The sequence below is a fragment of the Cavia porcellus genome, unplaced genomic scaffold (genome assembly GCF_034190915.1).
Source record: "Cavia porcellus strain 051 isolate PalLab524CR breed Dunkin Hartley unplaced genomic scaffold, mCavPor4.1 scaffold_12, whole genome shotgun sequence".
NCBI lineage: Eukaryota > Metazoa > Chordata > Mammalia > Rodentia > Caviidae > Cavia > Cavia porcellus.
In genome coordinates, this window is record NW_026947495.1 from 64063885 (window position 1) to 64084738 (window position 20854).

Consider the following 20854-nt stretch of genomic DNA (forward strand, 5'->3'; position numbering starts at 1 on the left):
CTCGGTTTCTTACATGTAAAAGCAGGTTAGTATTACTTAGCACAAAGAGCTTATTTGATGACAAAAGATAACATACATACTGTGTGTATCTCATGCGCCTAAATAAATGTATAGAATACTGTTATGGCTTGTGTCTAGATTCCCCTACAAAGTCTCATGTAGTCATAGGCTTTTTCAGAGATGACTGACTCTAGAGGGTATAATGCTGGGATTAAGGGTATGTGATTACTGAATTGGTCTGCTGATTGGTTTGGCACCACCCAAATCTCAGCAATCTGATAAGATAAAAGGGACAGAGAGAAGCTTGTCCTCTGTTGTTTCTTTTTCTGTTTTGTTCCCGCCATGAACTGTTCTCCTCTGCAAAGCCACTCTGCCCGGGAACCAGCTAATTATGGACTGAAACTCCTATAAACAGGAGCTAAATAAACCTTTCCTCCTTTAAATTTGGTGTCTAGTCTTTTGTTCCAGCAATGAGAAAAGTAACTAAAACAAATACCATGGCACCCTGTGTATAATGCATACACTCCACTGTGCCCTTCAATGAGCAAACATTCATTTCAATGAATGTTCATGATTGTTTAACTTTTGTGTTGATGACAATACATCCTAAAGCTCAATTTCCAATATAACCCTTAGCACAAAGAGGAATTTCTGTACTGTTAAAGATCACCATTGCCCTGGGGACATCGTGGCAAATTTTTAGAAGAGGTGCATTGTGGGAGTGTACAATGCTCATATTTATTTTTTAGAGGTATTTCTACCGATGGATTTTTAATTTTGTAGTTTTATTATATTAAACAATGTATACTTAATGGGAAAATAAAATAGCAACAATGTAAAATATTAAAATTTTAATATGCAATGGGTGTAGAATAAGCATCAACATTTTCAGTATCAACTGTTTACCTGCTTACACAATCTAAAAAGCAACACCACAGATAAATTCCCGTGTGAACCACAATGAAAATACAAATAAAATTCTACTGCAGAAATAATCTTTGCTTTAGGTATCTCACCTAGAGCATGGCAGCATGCTTCTTCACACATGACAACAGCATGTTCCATAAACAAGTCTCACACTGACAGCACGTGTCTGGCTTTCCTTTTCTGTTTGGCAGGTCATACTTGTCACCTCCCGAGTCTTCTTCTTTTGTCAGAAACTTCCTATTTACCATTATACAGTGTCCACTTAGAAGGAAAATGAAATATCAATAAAATATCAAATATATAGAGTGTCTAGTAAAAATATCAATATTTTCTATATCAACTGTTTGCTTACTAAATGTAAAAACTAGCAGCAGAAATAAACTTCTGTGTGAATAACAATGAAAATACAAATAAAACTCTACCACAGAAACAATCTTTACTTCAACTATCAGACCTAAGACAGTTTTCACACATGAGCGCGGCACGTTCTATAACAACTTACACTGATAGCAGGTACGTTTTGTTTTCCTGTCTTCCTTGGTGGAACACATTTGGCATGGTCTTGCTGGTCTTCCTGTTTTCTTGGGAGGTTCTTGTGCTGTTGCACCTGTCTGTTCACTAATCTGCTCCAGAATTCTTTTGAGAACTTCTTTGGGCAGATACATACTGTTCTTCCTCTGTTGTATTTGATCATGTATCAGTTCCAGTCCCAAACCTCTAGGAAAATTTCCCCATGCTATTTTTGTGCTTATTATATTCTTCATAAACTATGCAGCTATGCCTGATACGTTTAGCGTTCAGTAAAATGCAGCCATTGGCCAATGCTTTGTGTTCCAAGTGAAATCTCTATTGCTGCATAATGCATTAACAGCATCCACTCTTTTTATTGTTGCAAAATGTGACAATTTGTGGCTTCATTTGTGTGGAAGATTCACTATATATTTGCTTGTCTCTCTGTCTGTTTGTTTATTTTGAGTCAAATTCTTGTTATGTCTTGTTACATAATCCAGTCTCACCTTGAATTCACTATGTAGAACAGGCTGACTTTGAATTCACAGGCTTCTCCTGCCTCAGTCGCCCAAGTGCTAGAATTACAGGCATTAACCACCACATATAGTCTCACTGTCAATCTTATCATGACGTAATGTTGACAGTATCAATGCTATGGTTTTCTGCATCATAGAGGAGGCTAATGTTATGTCTTTCTGAAATCCACAGTTTGTACTATACATTTCTGTATTGTGCACTTCCTACATCTTTTTCCAGAGTCTCAGCTTTGTTCTTCAATATAGTTTCTGTGCTGGTCAATTGGTATTCTTGTAGCAAATGTAACATCATTGGGTAACTACTGAACCAATTGTCAAATGTGACACTTGGGGTGCTTTTTTTTTTTTTACCAGTACCAGGGATCGAACTCATGACTGCCTGCTTACAAGGCAAGCACTTATGCCACTGAGCTAAATCCCCAGCCCCACTTGGGCTGCTTTTTTAAATACTATTCACAAAGTCATATGAAGAAGGACTCGGTGGCTGAGATTGAGAATAAATTTTTAAATTCAAAATATAAAATGTCTTTGCATCTACAAGGGCATATATTGTTATACCATATTTAGAAGATTTCCTGGGTTTGTTGCCGAAAGCATCAAAAACCCCAAAATGATACAAATTGTTCATCAATTGTCAAGTAGTCTACAGTGTGTAAATTGCATGAAAGTTCAAACAGAGCTTTCAACAAATGAGTGAAGAATAGCCAAATTGTTGTTTTTCTAACATCTTGTAGCATATTGTTCATTGAAAACAATTTCAATAGTAAATCACAGTGTTGGTATTCTGTCCAGCAATTTGCATCCTTGGAAAGAACCTATATGTTAGACCTATGTTCTGACCTAGTTCTAACTTTGGAGTGTTTAGGTATATGTGACCATTTTGTAGCATTGTAACTAGTCAAATATTTATTTATATTACTGTTTTCTTCCTCATCTGAGTCAAGGTCTTCATTGTGTACTTCTCTATCTGCCATGCCTGTTCTATATTGCTAACTTCTTTGGCTTACATGATCCAGGTCATCATTGGTAGCCAAGTTATCTGATCATTCATTTTCTTTTTTGTTGTTGTGGTTGTTCGGGTTTTTTTGAGACAGGGTTTCACCATGTAATTAATGTTGGTCTTAAACTCATTATGTAACCCAGGCTGGCCTCAAACTCACCATGATACTCCTGCCTCAGTCTCCCAAGCCTGATGACTCACACCCAGCTTGATGACTCACTTTCAACCTCCTCCCAAAGTTGTAAAAGTGGATTTTTCATGTGCCACTGCACTTAATTGGCTAATTCTACAAGAAAAATCAAAAGAAAACATAACAAAAAAGTATTAATACACAAAATTTTAACGTGGTCCATAATATGGGTAAAATTTACTGATTTACACTCTGACACTTGCCATTCATCACACCAAGTGGGTGAACACACGGATTCTCCCACTGCAGCTACTGAGATGTACATCTGGCTACCATTATGCTAAAATACATATTTTCATTAGGAAAATATTATATGGGCATCTGAGACCCAGTGTAAGGAGTTGAGTTCATGCTTCAGTAACGGATAGCTCAGTAGTAAGCAGGTATCACTACAAAAGACAGTCTTGTGTCATTAATTGCATGCGTTGGGCTTTAACTAATACCAGGCTCTCATGACCCTCACAGAGAGTTACAGGCATTTGTGCCTACTCAAAGCAGGAATTCAAACCCAGCTCTAATGTCTGTACACTTATCCATCATCTTACTCCAGATTGTTTGCTTTCTTAAATATCAATTGTTGCATCTCACTAATCAAACAGAACACCCTGGGCATATAAAGTATTGGTTATACACTTTTATCAGCAATTTAAAAAGCAAGATTGATTCTTATATGCCCAGTACAAAGTCCAAATCTATTACACTTCCAAAAGACTTTTCAAATTCTTTGGTTGCACTTTGATGTGGTTAGGTTAGAGAAAGTGGCTTTCATTTTGAACCAGATTATTCTTTTCATATAATGTTTTCAGCAGCATTTTTGTCAGTAAAATCTTCATTTCACAAAAGTAAAGATAAAAAAGTAGCCCCTTCTATTTGAAGAAATGAAGACCTTTCTAAAGAATGACATATTTAGATAAATTCTATTAACATGTTCCATTTAAATATTCTTTGTAAGATATAAAACACTCTTGCAAAAGGTGAGAAACAAGAGTTGGCTATATGTATAAACTCTTCTAAGACAGAAAAATCAGCCTTAAATGAATAATTGGCATTCCAAAGTCACCCATTCTAAAGTCGTAAAAACACAACTGGGACCTAAATTCTTTAAATAAAGGTCCAGGTTTCCAGAAGGAAAACAAGTGATATGGCATTTTCCAAGAATGTTAATTAAAATCGAAAACACCACTGGAGATGCATGGTGCCACAAAAACATACATTATAGTTGGAATTTGTCATTATCCACTTTACATCCTTTGTTATCATTATATAATTACAGAATTAAAGTATCATGCCAATTTTATTAAAAAGTTAAACGAAATTTGACTTGTCCAGAGAATGATAAAGATAGATAATAGACTTATATGCAGATGCAGAAACATATTCTGTTATGTAACAATTAATATTTTAAATAATTTCTTAGCTCACTATTAGAATGATGTTGTAATATCAACCATAGCGCATTATTAAAGAGCTTTGGCTTTAGTCAATCATGGACTGTTAAGGAAATATTAAATTAGATTCTCATTTCCCATTTTTGGAAAGAAAAGAATTAGGTAATATGAATGTGAGCTTTTTACATACATAAAAAGTTAAGAGAATTACATTGAGTAATGGAATATTGCATTTAAAAATTTACACACTTCAACTAGAAATGCATTAGACATGCTGCTATGCTTAAATGCACAAAAGGGATTTAAATGATGATTAATTCATCACCTGTTGACAACATTTTGTACATAACATTAGAAGAGAAATATTTTCATGAAATGGCCAAGTTCTAATAAATATGCCAAATGTGCCTGTCAATGAAAGTCAGTAATGTTACTGAGTCCCTTATAACACCATGAATCCAATCTACTCTAAGTAACCTGAGTGCTAAGGAGAAGGATAATAGGAACACACTGACAGAAAAAACGGCAGCCGACATCAGGAGAGAGAATCCAGGTCTAAAGACACAGGCACACACATGGTTTGCCTCATCATTTGGCTTTCTTGAAGCTGCAATCAATTTTAAAGAGGAAGTCACCAAATATTTATTTGAGTGTTCCTGGATAGAGACCTAAAATTCTTAAGCTTTATCACAGGCTCAGATATGGGACTAGGGGTAGAATTTGTTTTATTTTGGGGGTGGTTTTTTGTTTGTTTCAGTTAGAAGTAATTATTTTCATTCAAGAGAATACTTACGTTTTGAAAAAAAGATTTAATTTCAAAATTATATATTTGAAAGCATAGATAATTATTAGCTTTTCAAATACATCTACTGAGAATAAGTACATTTGGCTCCTGGCCTATTTTTCTTTTTTAAAAATTTTACAATGATACTATACAATGATAACCATTACATGACCAAGTATACTAAGAACAAATATCACTGTTAAATAGAGTTCCAAAAAAACTAACACAAGGAAAATAGGCAAAATAAATGATTGCTTTCATGTGAGCAGCCTACAGGATTACGCTCGTTACATTTTCTTTTAATTACTCAACTGGAATTCAGAGACAGCCTTAGAAAAAAGCATTAGAAGAAAGTAAGAACAAAAATATCTCTATCCTCTGCACTATCTGCTAAGGTTCATCTGGATGCTTTGAAAACAAAAAATTTTTTACCAGCATCCTTACCAACAAGATAAGAATAATTAATGTTTTACGATGATGATCCCAAAATGCTATGAGATTCTGCAGAATTTTATAAATATTAAATCAAGAGTAAATTATCACAGGTATCATTTCAGCATTAATTGTGATTTGAAAATTGCATGAATAGCATATTCATTTAATGTTGTCCTCAAGCAATGGGTTCATCAAGCCCAGAGTGTGGACTGCTCAGAAGCTGGAGCTGGAGCTGGCAAGTGGTTGTGGATGGATCTGATTTAGAATCCCAGCTCTGCTTCTAATTAGCTGTGTGCCTTTGAGCAGATGGTTACGTTGGCTTCCTCATCTGACAATAGAGATTGCATAAATCCCTAACGCACAGGGTTGTCCTTGAAGTATATATCATGTTACATGATATATACTCCAAGAAAACAACTAATAAACCTATATTATTTTACATTTACACATTTGTGATGAGAAAACATCTAATCATGTACGTATGTAGATAGGGCAAAGCTAACCAAAAATATCCTCAAAAGGGCTCAACACAAGCAGGTCACTCTGTTTTGGTTTTTTTGTTTTGTTTTGTTTAAAAAAAATAAAAAATAACAATAAAATAGAGTTTCAAAACAGGCTATTAGAAGAGTAACAATAATCAATACATTGTATATTGTTACATTCACAGTAGTTGTTCAGAGTGCAAGACACAGGCATGAAATGTTGACCAAAAGAAAAAAAATACAAAAATACTAGTACAAAACTTTCCTCTCAATGAATCAAGAGAAACCAGCATGTAACTATCTTAACTATCTTGGCGATATAGATAGATAGACAGATTAGATACATAGATAGATAGATAGATAGATAGATAGATAGATAGATAGATAGATATAGATAGATATAGATAGATGTAGATATAGATATATGCATTTTCCACTTTCCCCTCCCTTTCTTTTCCCTTTCACTCATCACAGTTCTTTTCTCTTTTGAAGAGTTTCTTCCCTATTTACAATATCTATTATACATTTTGGATCTTGTTTACTCTTTCAGATTCTCACACTAGTGAGACAACATGTTTACACGTGTAGCTCTGATTTATTTTACTTATGAGTACAGTCTTGAATTGCATCCATTTACCTATAAAAGTCTGAGTTTATCTTTACCCCATCCAAAAATAAAATGCTCAGCCTCAATTCTAAGGTGCTTAAAATGCAATTTTTACTCTGAACAAAAGGATACATTTCTCTCTTGATGCAGAAGGAAACAAGGCACTCTATATAAACAAGTGCTTTGTTTTTAGAAAGAAAGGGAAAGGAAATAACTTCCCTCTATGTTCCTAGCATAGCCAAGGAGAATGCACGTTTGGAAGTAATGCATGTGGCTATCTGGAAAAGCAGGTCAGGGCTATGGATCCCATCAGCCCTCGCTCACGCACAGCCCAGCCGCTTCAGGCTGCTAAGTGAACAGAAACGTGGGACCCACTAGCACTGTAGCTTTTCACTAGCTTGTTTATTTACCTATCAAGAACCATAAGGACCTTTACTGCATAAAATGCCAAGTGTGGTGGTAATTGACATCAAACGATCCATGTCTACCAACAAATAAAAGACTAAAGTAATAAACATAGAGAGATGAGTGTTTAATGACCTTCAACAAATTTTTATTGTAAGATCCATAACAGTTAACTATATACACTGACATCTCTGGCCTGGAGCAGTCTCTGTTTTCAAAGTCAGAGGAAGAAGCTCCAATATTTCCTTGCTGCAGTGGTTCATAAACTTTGGATTGAGCATGTCAGCCTGGCACAGACTTGCCAAAATTGCCAGGCTGCTGAAGTTCCCATAAAATTAGAGTTTCTCCGCCTTGAGTATTCAGTTTCCCAAATACGCATATGCACAGTCCTCTAACTCCTTCCATAACTGGATGACATGCTTCACTCAGCAGCTAGTTTTAAACATTTCTTCCCCAAACCAATACACAGAGATGATGCATAATAAATGCCACTGTATGAGGTGCTCTTGGATTATAATAAGACACAGACTTCAACTTCGTCCTACAAACATCTGGTCATGGCCTGAATGGAAAGGTCATTTTGTAAGTGTTAAGAGACAACTTCAGAATGTTTCCTTGTATATAGATTTTTATTCATAAATAGAACAAAAAGACCGGAAAAAGTATGAATTGCTCCTCTTAGAAAACATCGTAATCACTCCAGCACAAAGCTAGAAAAAGAAAACAGAGACATTGATTCCCCTTAGGATCACTGCAAAGATTTCTTTAGATGCCATAAGGTTTCATTCAGGTCCTTGGTCTTTATGCTAGGGTTTAATATTATGGCTGGATTCATGACATTTCACAGGGGACAGGGAAGTGGCTTTGAGAACTCATCAGCCCTATAGGTTCATAAGGATTCTAAAGTTGGAAGAAGCTGCTTTTCCCTCACCTCATAATGGCCAACAGATCTCTGCCCTGAGACAAGACCCTGAGACAGACCTAGGAGAACACTTTCAGTCCCCTAGGAGGTGAGGGTTCTGCAGAAATCATTTACTTCCTATCTTTTGGGAGGGATCAAGGGTAATCATGCTAAAGCACCTAGTAACTGATCAATAAATGTTCAGTAAATTCAAGTCTGTAATAGGTGCATGGGAGACCAAACAATAAAATGGAAATGTTTTTCTTTGTGGTTTCTATGGTATTACATTTATATGTTAGTATTTAAAAAAAAAAAAGACTTTCAGAGATTATGAATCAATTGACAATGGGAATGAAGACTAATCAAGGAGATCAGTTTAGAAGAGGAGATGAAGCTTCTCTGTATCATCAGCTCTTCAGGGTCACTTTTAAAATAACATAGGCTTTTATTTAGGCTTAAGCATGATCTATATCTTGTGGTTCTTAACTTCTGTACTTCATGGAAGGCTTTTTCTAGAATTTGGGTAAAGCTGAGTGTAGCCACTCACAGTCTATTCTTTCGCCTGCTGTGAGCAACATACTTCTCTGGGAAATGCTCCTTGAAATATGTGCTTCACAAGCTGTGGCCATGTTCCAAAAGACCACTCGGCACAGGTACAGGACCACGCCCTGAACCAGTTCTGGGCCAACTCTGCAGCAAATCCCTGTGGCCACATAGCTGGGTGGCCATGTGGAATGGTCCAGGGAAGGTCCTTGACCCACAGGTCTGGGCAAGTTATACTTTATTTATACTTTGAGATAACAGAGCACATCTTAGTGCCTGGGTGCTTCCTTCACAATAAAATCAAAGATGGGAGTCTGGTGGCTGGTGGCTGTTTTGTGTTAACCATGTCAATGAACTGGTCTGTAGCCCGAAAGGACAATGCCCATGTGAAGGAAGAAGTAGGGCAGGATGAGAATAGAAAGGGAAGGGGCCGAGAGAAAGTGACGATAGGGTAGCATTCAAGGAGGAAGTCTAGATCCTCACCTCACTTTACCTAGAAGAAAGTTCCAGAACAATTAAAGAGGGCCCTGGTTACAGTGGCCGTCCTTCTTGTAATTTGGTTGTATTAACTGTCCGTCATTTGGACACACAAACTCAAGCATAGACAAGTACAGTGAAATAATTAGGAAGAGATAAGCCATTTTATAGATTTACTATGTTTGTTCTTAGTCTAATTTATTAAATTTAAAACATACATAATTTTTAATGATAGCTCTGTTTAACAACAACTTGAAATATTTCTGAAAACTTTACCAGCAGGTCTTTATGAGCTGGGTGGTAGGCGAACTTTCATGAAACCTGGCATATTTTTTATACGAAAGCCTACATTCTTACATAGACACATCTATCAAAACTTTGCTTTAAACTTTTGATATTATTTAAGGAAAACTTCCCCCATTAGAAGATTATAAAATATGTATATTTTCTTCTACTTTCAAATAACTTCTACTTTCAAATTATTGACATCTTTTATTCTTCTGAAAATGTTTTCTAGGTAAAGTGAGATAAGGATCTAAACTTCCTTCCTGAATGTCACCCTATCATCACTTGTATTTTGGATAAACCATCCTTCCATTTTCCATTCAGGATGTATAAGTTCTGGTGAATACCTGAATTTGTTCTGTGAGTTTCTATTTTTTTCCAGTGATTCATTTATATTTTTTATGGCCAGTATCACACTATCATAACTAGTGACTCTAAAATTTTTTTTTACATTTTTATCTCCAGAGCACTATACCTTTAAATTCTTTCCAGACTATTTGTATTATTCCAGATGAATTACATAATCATTTTTCAGATTTCCAAAACAATTCATTAGAATTTTGATTGTCTTTGCATTAGATTTTTTTTTTTTTTACTTCCTCGGGATTTTAAATCTTCCAATCCAAGAATGTAGTATTTTGTATCTGTATCTAAATTCTTATGTATTCCTTTATTCAAGCCCTCTTTTATTTACTATGTTAAATTTTATATATTTCTTTTACTTTAGGTCTTGTACTTTTCTTATTATTTCTACAAATATTCTATTTTGCTGTTATTGTTAATAAAATTTTTCATTCCATTTAATCAGAAAACATTAGTTTAAAATATGTTGAAAAAGAAGGCAATTTTTAAAATTTTGGTTATAAACTTAAAGTTACCCATTTTTCTGGTTCTATTAGTGATTCTACCAGTCTTTTATTTTATTCTTATCTGCAAAGAAAAATTTTTTATTTTGTTTCCACTGCTTTATCTTTTATATCCTTTCCTGTTCGATTACATTTGGCTAGGTTTGCCAAAGCAGAATGGATAATGATAAAAACAGACATACATGCCTTCATTTAATGTAGATTTCTCTAGTCTCTATCTTCAGATAGATACAGTACTTTTTCTTATTTAAAGCAGATATGGTGATGCACATCTGTAATCTCAGCATGCTGGGAGACTGAGGCAGGAAAATCACAAGGTCAAGCCCAGCCTGGGCAACGTGGGAAGACTCTAAAGTTAAGAAGCTTTAAATTTATTTACTTTAAATTTATATGATTGTCATTGTACCTTAAGAGATTTTGTTGAGATTGAAGACTGATTTTTGCCAAATGTTTTTCTGCCTTATAAGAAGATTCATGAATTTTTAAATCCTATTTGTATGTTTTCTAAAATTAATGTATAATCCCTTTGTCCAATTAACAAGAAATTGGTCAAACTTGTGTTCTAGAATACCTTAAATTCCTCTTTTAACTCATAATTTAATTGTAGCATGATAATTTTACATAACAGCCACAAACTATATTGATTACGAATTGACTGGAAAATGAAAGTCACCAATCTCTGTCATTTGAAATTGAAATTTATATGACTATTTTGTCCTCCTTTAAAAAAAAAGAAAGTAAACCAAAGGCCCAAATTAGCTCAGAAATGATGAAATTTGCCAAAGTCAGAAGTCTCAATTCATGGGAGAAAGCAGTTACTGGCTTCTAAGTACATTTTTGCACACCCTGATTTGATAAATGTTAAAATGAATGTATAAAAATGGTAAGAAAGCTGGCTTCATCCAACAACTGTTCCAATATATGAACATGCTGAGCAGGCTGATATCGGAAAAAACAGACCTACTGTGAGACTCTTAGGAGACAACAACACTGTGGTTAACCAAGTGTAACGAGGTGAAGAACTTCATTACTGACCACGTCCTGTGGCACAGACCAAGTCCACCATATCCATCTTAAAAATGTGCTAACAGCTTCTTTTGTACTCTGTACTGGTTTTTGTACTGGTTTTTCCTTGCTCCTGCTGTGCTTTTGACATAAAATCTGAGCCTAGAGGGGGACCAGTATCCTCCTTCTCCTCTATCAGCCCCATTCGTTCAGGTAGAACTGGATTTAACTCAAAATCTGCAAAGACATATGGCAGCCTTGCCACTGGATGACAACTTCAGAGTTCTCACGGTCAAGGAACGCCCCTTCCCAAACTCTGCCCTCAATTCTTCACATGCTCTTTGTCTTACTAAAACCTTTTTAAATATTCTTGTCAAAATTCTTCCCTAAAAGTTCTTATCCTTTCAGGTAGCTTCCCTTATTATGCATGAAGCTATCTGAGAAACAGGTACATAAAACCTAAGTCTCCCAGCTTTCATTCTCAGCAAAGCTTTATTGAGCATCTACTATGAACTAAGTACCAAGGCAGATACAAGAGGAGAATGGGAAGGAGACAATAAAAACACTTTTAAAATAAAGAGGGATCGGATCTAGGTTCTTCCTTGAGAACTTGTGGGTTACCTGAGAAGCCAACACTAGAGATACAAAATTATTACTTACAGGTATTTTCCATGGCATGTGACTTCCAAATGAGACTCTCACTTATGAGAAAATGTTATCTGCAAACACAATACAAAACATTTCATGCTAGTTGATGTTTATATAGATTATTTTTTTAAAAAGTGATTTATACATGTTCTCTTATTATCTATGTATTTCCTTGCCCGCCAGGAACCCAGCTGCCCTACATACACACACACACACACACACACACACACACACACACACACACACACACAGCCTTTTATTGACTTCAAAAGGAGCATGGTGCATGAAAGGGAAGACCCGTGAGACCAAAATGGACACAGGCTGCCATTAATCTCATAACATCACTCTGAGCCAGGAAGGCAGGAAGTGCTGGTATAACCTTTCAAAAACAAAAGAATGGGACATTAAGGTTAATCAACGTTTCCCAAGTCACAGTGGTCCCTAGGAGTTGACCGTGGTGGTGAAGTACGCCAGCTCTGAAGTCAGAGCTCAGAACTGGAATGCTGGTCCCAGCTCTTCTCTCCAGTGCAACCTCAATCAACCTCAATCACTGAGTCTCTCAGTGGTGTCTTCACTGAAAGATGGGAATGACAATAATGCCTACTATGTAAGGTTGTTTTGACGATGGAGTCGATACATGGAAAATACTAGAATACTGCTTATCATCTATAAATTTTTCAGTATCTATAAATATTGTTGAAGTGCCAATAGTGAACATTAGCTCCCAGCCTTCTGCATAAATATTAGATCAGAGCCAGTCCAGCAAATGAAGCCTTAAAGATTGAGGTAACAGCGAAGCTAACTCACTGAATTAGAAATACCAGAACCAGCACCAAGCTAGCTCAGCAGATCTCAGAAAAAGTCTCCTTTTTTGCTTTTCCTGTGATGTTCTTTTCATTATCCTGAGCATCCAAAACTAAAATTGGCTTCATCTGATATCACACATTTCTTTTGCTCTGTTTCTTCCTTATTTTACAGCTGATCACAGAGATGACAAAGGGCCTGAGAAGGTTCATTTTGCACCACCATGATTACCTGGCTATTTCCAAAGAAACACCACATGAAATGTTGATATCAAAAGAACATCTTATCCTTATGGCCAAGCAGTGAGAATTTTTCAGACTTAAATTATCCAGTCATTCTTTAATTCCAGGTAGTTTCATACGTGATAAATTATTATATGATTTTGATTACAAGCTATACTTCAAAAACACCAATACACAAAGCAAAACTGGGTATTAAAAAGCTCGATCTGTAAAAAATTGCTTCCCACTCTGAAGTCATCGTATGGGAATCTATATATTATCAATTTATTGCCATGCAATAGAAGCAAGAATAATTACAAAGCTCTGAAATATACCACCAGCAAGCATCCCGTTCAACCACCCAGCGAAGCCTTTGACTGGCTTCTACTAACTGGAGGCAAAGGCTAAAAAGCTCCCAGTGAAATTCTGAATTCAATCTCTAACTAAATTATCTCCTCTGCCCTCTTTACCTGCCTACACACAGGCACTGCTGTCCCCAAGCTGACAGACAGGATTGCAAACTAAACTCAGGTGTTTGCCTTAGAGTCATTAATGGCAGACTAGTCACCCAAAGTCACACAGATAGTTTTGACCTAGATTCATGGGTCTGTCCACTCTGAGAAACATTTAGAGAGCATTCTCCATTGCCACTACTTGGAAAGATGACTTAAGACACATACTCCTTTAATGATGGTGTTGGGCACCAGTGGTGGAAATGATATTGTCTATATTTTTAATTGCCTTTGAAATGCTTGCTGTCTTGTCTGGGAGCTGCCTGCCTCACCCTGCAGGGTGAGCCGTCAGTGGCTACATGGATATCGCAGCAGCTCCTTTCCAAACACAGAGCACACTGGCCTGGGTTGAGCTCGTCGTCTTCCCTCTCCTGGGAGTCTGCTGTCCGCCTCGCTAGTTCTGCAAAGAGTCTAAAGATGCCTGCACGGTGCGGTGGGAACTGGAAAGAGCAGGCAGGGGAACTGCATGTTTTCATTCCTTGTTCTGATAGTTGCCAGCCTTTCTATAGAAATCAATGCTCTGTGACTTGACACCCTACAATGCAATAGGAAAGTGACCTGTTGTCAGCTGTCTGTGTGAGGCACCAAGAACCTGTGTGGGCAGCCCTCTGGGGAGCAGGACGTGGCATGTTCACACGGGAGGACAGCACCCCAGCTGCGTGGAGAGTTGCTCCTTCCCTAAACCTGCTCTCTGCGCTGTGCCCATATAGGGAGCTCACACCCTCCAAACATTTATTTAGCAGTTTTCTTGCATATGATACATTGTTATTAACTATGCACACCATGTTGTGTAATAGATCTCCTGAATTTATTCCTGTATAATTGAAATTTCATATCTTTTGGCCAGCATATTACCCTCTGTTGTCTCTAGCCCTGGTAAGTACCATTCTACTCTTCTATTCCATGTGATGAGCCTTTTAAGATTCCATGTGTAGGTGACAACCTCTCTTCTCCAGGTTCATCCACGTCATCACAAAGAACAGGATTTCCTTCTTTTTTTAAGGCTGAAAAACATTCCATTGTGTATACAAGTTGCATTTTCTTTAATCATCATCTGTTGAAGCACCCTGACTATGTTTCCATACCTTGGCAGTTGTGAATAATGCTGTAATAGACGTGGGAGTGTGGAGATCTCTTTGACATACTGATTTCATTTCCTTTTGATATATACCCAAAGGGACTACTAAATCACATGGTAGTTCCATCTTTAACCTTCCACACTGACTCTAAATTGGCTGTACATTCCCATCAATAGTGTTCAGAATTTCTCCATATTTTCACAGATAGTCTTATCTTTCCTCTTTTTGATAGTAACTATCTAGAAAATGCAGTTTTAATTTGTATTGACCAATGATTGATGATGTCGAACATATTTTTATACATGCGTTGGCATCCAGGTATTCTCTTGCTCATAGAAAGTGATAAGATCATCTACTTTAAAAGATCACTTAAAAATACTTTCAGATATTATTACTTTAAAGAGCCTTTATATTTCTATAATGACAACTGCTGACAATTCATACTTCTAAACTCCCACCAGCCTTGACATGGCCTGTGAGCTCTGCCGCTTCCCCCGTCTCCTATACCGACATCCACTCTCCTCCAGCACAGACACCAACAGTCCAGATGAAAGCCCCAGAAGTGGTCTTGAGTAATCTCCTTTTAAACCATATTTGGATGTCTCAGAATCTAACAACAAGCAGACTGGTAGAAAGAAGGGCCTGTAGGAGTGGGAGGTGTTGCTTGGAGAGGGAGGCGATGGGAGGGGTGTGATCCGCAGCACAGGGGTACAGAGTGGGAACGAGACCAGAGATTGATTCCTGGGAAAGGGAAGATCTCAAGGATGGTGAAGAGTAAGTAGGAGTCAGAAAAGAAGAGGAAGAGCCAGAAGAAGCGTCAGTGAGGCCTAGGTGGGGAGAGAGCTCCTGAGAGGAGGGAGGCGGCTACGTGCCAGAGGCTGAAGGAAAACTGAGCATTGCAATTGGGACGGGGCAGTGGCTGAGAGACACTGGACACTGGTTTCTTATTCAGCTCTAAGTGGGCACATGTGACGGAAAGTACCGGCTGCCAGGATTCGCCCAAGGAGACAGCACCCAACCACGCAGAGGCCAGGGACTGCCTGGCTAACACTAGGCCCAAGGAGCCGCAGATACTGAGAAACATTACATCACTGTTATATTGAAAATAGTTAAAATCTGTTCATCAGTGTCACTCCTGCCTCCCCACCACGAAAATGCCACAGGTTAGGTGCTTCTTACTTTCAGAACAGCACAGCTAAGCCTAGTGGTGACAATGACACCAGCATATGCCACTGGAGATGCCCTGCCACAGGCACACTTCAAGCAGATTCACTCGTCTGTCCTCCACTTCGAAGAGAGATGGGATGACAGCAACAAGGACAACATGTTAGAGACTCCGTCAACAGTGAAATACGAGGTCTCTACAGATTCAACCCTTCTCCGTATCTTTTCTAGGCACCTAGATTCTCCTGAATGAGAAACTTGAAATATAAATAAATCGAAAAGTCTTAGGTAGATTAATAGGGAGACAGATCTTTTGCAAAGGGGAAGGGGCCTAAGAGATGGAGCAGGAGAAAGGGAAGGGAGAGGAAGGGAACGAAAAAGCATTAAGATGTGCTATGTACATGCACCTCCTCCCGTGAGGAATGTGATCATTATACACTGCAAACACATCTCGATAAAAAATATCTAAGCAGTGACAGCATTTTAAAAAGAACTGATGTTTTGGATAATAGCCCTGCAACCAACGGTCCACAATCCCTGAAGGAATACTTTAGCTCACGTTACTTGTTTAACAAAAGTTTTTTACTTTAAAGGGCTCTATTTCACTTAATCTTGACACAAATTTTATGATCTAGATATTACCTCATTAGAGTTAATCAAAGTCAAATGAAATAATCTTTGGTTAGAGTTCAACAACAGATCTATTTTTGCAATATTATAGATAAATTTGGTTCCCCCATGAGCTTCAGAAATCAAAAATTAAAACACTTATGAAGAAATTAGCCTAATGTGACTTAAAAGTTTTCCTCTCTATATTTTGTTCTTTTTATATAACTATTTTTAAGTTACTGAGATACAAAATAGAAGAAATTGGTTTGGAATGTTTTCATGTGTTCCCATTAGCTCAAAAACAATATATTTGATAGGATTTTAAATCTATAACATGGATACCATGCTCTTTTTGAAATATCTGTATCTTCTTAAGCACTTTGATACACAAATCTATTACTAGGGCTTAATCTGAAGGTGAGAGGATGTGTTCTTCATTCTCACATGAATTGATGAAACACAGTTGTTAAACCAGTAAATAGAGATGCCAAAATTATAACTCATTTCTCCTCATTTCTTTCCTTTTCTTTTTTATTCTATTTTACTATATTATTTTTTTATGCACTAGTCTCTTTAAACTTGCTAACAAAATTAAGATGAGTTACTCTAATATAACATGTTAATGAACAACTGACCCAAATGTGTATATGATTAGGCATTAGTTACTATATCCAGCTAGAATGTATAATGTATCACTTCATCTTTCTGTCTGTATCTCTGTCTGACACACACATTCACATGCACTTGCACACAATACACACACACACACACAGAGGTCTCTCTAGGATGTCTTTGTGAAAGGTTGTTGGTTGTTGACTGTTGATTGACAGAACCTTCTGGGTACTCGGTGATGGCTGATTCATTATCCTTTGCGGCCAGCAAGGCTACATTGTCAAAAGAAAATGGCCAGCTCTGAGGAAAGAATTGCTCCCAGAAAGGGTACATATGCATAGGGCAGCTGTTTCCCTTCTCTCTCTGGACATCCAGGTGCCATTACTAAATTTCCTGTGTGCAGGGCCTTAGAAGAGGTCACTGACCCCAGGCAGGGGCTGGGGGTAGGAAACTCTCCTTTCAAATCTCCTTTCTTTACACATTGTAACCTGAAGATCACCGCTCACTATGTTGCCTTATAAATTATTCCTAGAAGATTTACAGCCATTTCTATGCTTCAAGTCAAACATTCTTTTGAGGCCAAACAGAGTAATTTACAGGATTTGTGTCTCTAAACTATCTTATAAATAGTTGCTCTCTAGTTCAAGGTAACAGTCGGTGGCAGGCTAGTATCAAAGAATACTGATTGCAATTCAATTTTATTACTTTTGAGGATTCAGCCTGAGGAATAGGCCAGGCTGGTCAAAAATCTATAGGGTGATCATCTTGGGTATGAATTGGAGAATCCTTTGAAAGTAAATACCTCCTATAAGGTCTTTACCCCTAGTCTTGATTGATGACCATATATATTTTTTTCTCTCCCAGAGATACCAAGATGACAGTGTTGCTAATCATACCTGCAGTTGTGGCTGGGACAGGCAACAGATGCTCTCTCCTTCCTGCATGAATATAAAGCTCTAGTTCATGGCTACAAATGCTTGTGTAAACCCCGAAATGCTCAGCCACCTTACTCTCTCCATGACATCACTGCAGTAAATGTCATGTTTGCTTTTCACCTGTTATCCTGTCCTCTGCTAATTAAATGCAAGGTTGCTAGCAAAACTTTTGGAAAACTAGATATTTTACCTGGAAACATGTATTCTCACAGCTCTAGAAATATTCCCATTAGCCTATGACTTTTGATTTGATATGAAGTTTGAAATTTGGTATCATTTTCTGCCTGTTAATCTGCCAGAGGATGACAAAGCTCTTTACTTTCCAGAAATATACACAATATTCCAAAATACGCTGCTGGGAACAGCCATCCCAGCAAAACTATTCAGGTGGTGAAGTGACATGGAGAATCTAAACTAGAAAAGTCAGTTCTGGTCATGATTTTGACCTGAGGAAATATGATGGAGGTAAGCCAAACTCAACAGTCATTTCTGTTCCAAACCTAGAGAATATTTGGTCAAAGTAAAAATTTAACTTTTTCTCAAAGCTCCCTTTCTCTCGTCATCTCACTTGCAGACTTTAGCGCTTCTCCAGAGCCAAACTCTGCATTCAGCAAGCAAGATTTTACTGAATGTGCAAATGTGCTGCTTCCGCAGCCAGATGCCCAGGGAAGGTGAGGAACAGGAAATGAAGTGCAAATGAAATTGTAATGTCTCTGTTATTGGAGTTGTGTGTTAGAAAGCAACCAAGACATTACTGCAGGGTACAGAAAATCTGTGTTAATATAACAATGAGGTAAACTTTATTAAAACTACCTTTCAGCTTCCAAAGGGCTGCTACTGCATTAAGGTAGCTACCTTAATGTTTACCCTCTTACGCTGCTGGTTTCTATGGCAATATCCTCTTAGGTATTTGTAAGGTCACAAAAGGAAGAGCTAACCCTCTTACTCTTGGAATAACTAATGTGGTTCTGTTACTTGCTTGATGTAAATGGTCTCAAGTGACAGCGAACTGTACATATAGTCAATTACAACTGCTCAAAGGAAATGATTTGTTGTAACAGCCGCTGTTCAACCTCTGTGACATCAATGTTTCTATGGAAACAGTTGCCTATTGCACTGCTTTGAATTGAGTATTGATCAAACTAGGGCCAACACTATTTCAGAGACTTGCTACTTTACTGTGTGGCAATTTACGATAGGAACTCATAACATCACTGTATATTTCAAGCCCCAAGGAACCAATTTAGCAGACAGTTACAGTAGAATATTAACAGAGGTCAATAATGGAAGTCTGATTATGGTCCTAGGACAATTATTCAATGCTTTTGTTGTCTGTCCTTTCAACATTCCAGCAGCTATTACAATTTTCAAATAATAATATTCATGCCTGAAGAAAGTGCTATATTCATTCATCTTCCATTTTAAACTTTATTTTTCATTGTTATGTTATCTATCAATAAAATTATTCAGCTATATTAACCAAGCTGTGACCCCTCAGAAGTAAATAACTATTGATCAAGGAGTAAAGATCTCCTGGTGCACAACACTGTTTTCCATTAATGATCCTATTGGCCCAGCTGATAAGATGATTTCTCCAAACCACTGAAGATTCCAAAGTAAAGAATAACAGAGGTCTTACAGTGTATGAAAAATAGGGTCTCAGTCTCCCTTCTCTGTTGATGATTGGGTTCTTCAACCTTTATCGAAGGAATATTGAAAACAATGTCAAGCAGAATCCACCTCCTGTGTAAGATTCCCGTGGATATATTATTGCTCAGTCTTCTTTGGAAAGATGCCTCGTGATTATATTGTCTAATTCTTTCCTTTCACAGATGAATAAACAAGAGTCCCAAACAATGATGTGGTCTGTGAGATATGTTTCATGGAATAAATGTTATGTTTACAAGTATGTATGTGAAAAGTATCATGCTGGAAATATTTCATAGTTTATACATTTACCACTCACTGGAATGAAAATGCATAATAATTATCTCTACTCTTGGACTGATTTATCAGTAGCTTCAGTAGTTTTCAGTAACCAACAGTAGAAAATTATTTCTTTCTTCCTCTCTTCACTCCAAAACAGAATTTGAAGCATGATTCAAGCAGCTCGCTGCAGTGACATTGACCACGGCACAGCTACTTTTGTGACAATGAAAATTAATTTTTGCAGCTGAAGTTATAAAATTTCAGAAGGCACTTGGATAGCATGGCTGCAGGCCAAATTAGGGAAGATACCTAAGAGTGAAATCTGTTTCATTACATGGATAAGAGCACTAACTTTTTTTATTACCATAATTGAAAAATTATGGCTTAGGGAATGATTTTTGTCAGGTAATAACAAATTCATCCACCTGCTTTTTAAAGAAGCTCTTCCTCATATAAAGAAAAAAGATATCTCCTAGCTTAGCTATTGATTTTTAAAAGCCTATCTGTTAGCTCAAAACTAAATTCAGTAAAAAAAAAAATCAGTCCAGATAAATCATAGAATCATACTAAAACCAGCCTGGATCTCACTATCCTTTATTTTTTAAAATCAACTAAGATGATAATTCCTAATGATAAACAATGTTTATACTAGGACGTGAGATTTTCTGTTCATAAATAAAGTAGTGAGCACCCATTGAATGCCAGGTACCTTTGTGAGCATCAGAACACAAGTGAGGAAGGTGAGGTCCTGGTCCTAACAGACTACATATTCTAGAAAGAAATGATTGTTACTTGCCACGTGAAATAAGGATGTCAGGAAAGAGGTGACCTCTGATCCCACATTTGGTATTTCTCCTTTGTCTCTTTAATGTATTTTTACTACTGTCTTGCTTGTTTGTGTATTTATACCTTGTTTTGCTATTAAAAGAATTTAAAATGCCTTACAAAATATGAATGGGAATAAAATGATGGCAGATGGAAACTAAAAAATGAAAAGTAG

General features: G+C 37.0%; 1 long non-coding RNA gene across 1 annotated transcript; it reads right to left on the reverse strand.

Moving 5' to 3' along the window:
• Nucleotides 1-875: 875 nt before the first annotated feature.
• LOC134478213 (uncharacterized) lies at nt 876-12063 on the reverse strand. Its single transcript, XR_010050700.1, has 3 exons — nt 12002-12063; nt 3134-3259; nt 876-1188 (listed from the first exon to the last, which is right to left on the reverse strand). It is a non-coding gene; the product is annotated as an uncharacterized LOC134478213 (long non-coding RNA).
• Nucleotides 12064-20854: the final 8791 nt, after the last annotated feature.